Genomic DNA, 258 nt, shown 5'->3' with positions numbered 1-258 from the left:
CAAAATTTCGGATTTTTAAAAAATTTTTTCCCCCTTTTTTTTTTAAAAAATTTTTTTTTTAAGAAAATTTTTTTAAAATTTTAAAAAAAGTTTTTTTTTTTTTTTTCCCCCAAAACGGTTTTTTCCCCAATTTTTTTTTAATTTCCCCTTTTGGGAAAACAAAAACCCCCCCTTTGGGAAAAAAAAAAAAAAAGGAATTTTGGGGGAAATTGTTTTTGGGGGTTTTTTTTTTTTCCCCCCCCGAAAATTTTCCCTTTT

The sequence above is a fragment of the Penaeus monodon genome, chromosome 28 (genome assembly GCF_015228065.2).
Source record: "Penaeus monodon isolate SGIC_2016 chromosome 28, NSTDA_Pmon_1, whole genome shotgun sequence".
Taxonomy (NCBI): domain Eukaryota; kingdom Metazoa; phylum Arthropoda; class Malacostraca; order Decapoda; family Penaeidae; genus Penaeus; species Penaeus monodon.
The sequence above is the reverse complement of the archived record's forward strand: the minus strand, read 5'-3'. Positions refer to the sequence as shown.